Source organism: Bombus pyrosoma, linkage group LG18 (genome assembly GCF_014825855.1).
Source record: "Bombus pyrosoma isolate SC7728 linkage group LG18, ASM1482585v1, whole genome shotgun sequence".
Lineage (NCBI taxonomy): Eukaryota > Metazoa > Arthropoda > Insecta > Hymenoptera > Apidae > Bombus > Bombus pyrosoma.
The window spans coordinates 50,827-51,850 of record NC_057787.1 but is presented as its reverse complement, the minus strand read 5'-3'; the positions used below and the strand labels follow the sequence as shown (position 1 = coordinate 51,850).

The window sequence follows — 1,024 nt, the reverse complement described above, 5'->3', positions numbered from 1 at the left end:
GATTTACAGGAAATTTAACAGTTATTTCGTTAATAATAGAGATATTTCGACGGTTAAGCGCTCCTTTTCTTCCATTTTACACGCCGAATGCATTGCACGCTCTTTTTGATGTCGAAATAATACAGACTGCTCTCAAATTGGAATCTTTTTTTCGATTTTCAGGAAATTTGACTGTTATTCCGTTAATAATAGATATCTTACGACGTTTACTAGCTCATGCTATTCCATTTTACCCGCGGAATGTAGTGCGTGTTGTCTCCAATGTCGAAATAATACAGACAGCTCGCAAATTGCAACCTTTTCTTCGATTTTCAGGAAAGTTAACAGTTATTTCATTATAAATAGAGATATTTCGACGTTTAAGCGCCTCTTGTGTTCCATTTTACACGCCGAATGTAGTGCACGCTCTTTTTGATGTCGAAATAATACAGACTGCTCGCAAATGGCAATATTTTTTTCGATTTACAGGAAATTTAACTGTTATTCCGTTAATAATAGATATATTTCGACGTTTACTAGCTCATGCTATTCCATTTTACCCGCCGAATGTAGTGCGTGTTGTCTCTAATGTCGAAATAATACCGGCCACTCGCAAAATGCAATCCTTTTTCGATTTTCAGGAAATTTAACAGTTATTTCATTAATAAAGGATATATTTCGACGTTTAAGCGCCTCTTTTGTTCCACTTTACACGACGAATGTAGTGCACGCTCTTTTTGATGTCGAAATAATACAGACAGCTCGCAAATTGCAATATTTCTTTCGATTTACAGGAAATTTAACAGTTATTTCGTTAATGAAGGAGATATTTCGACGTTTAAGCGTCTCTTTTGTTCCATTTTACACGCCGAATGCAGTGCGTGTTGTTTCTAATGTGGAAACAATACCGGCATGTCGCAAAGTGCAACCATTTGTCCATTTTCAGGAAATTCAACAGGTTCTTCTTTAATAATGTAGATATTTCGACGTCTAAGCGCTCATGTTCTTCTATTTTACACACCCATTGTAGTCCTTCGAGTTTCTA

The 1,024-nt window shown here is 36.1% G+C and overlaps 1 protein-coding gene across 1 annotated transcript in view; it reads right to left on the bottom strand.

Annotated features, from left to right (window-relative positions):
* Window positions 1-1,024, bottom strand: part of LOC122577212 — a 5,769-nt gene that overhangs the window by 2,319 nt on the left and 2,426 nt on the right. The window lies entirely within an intron of this gene.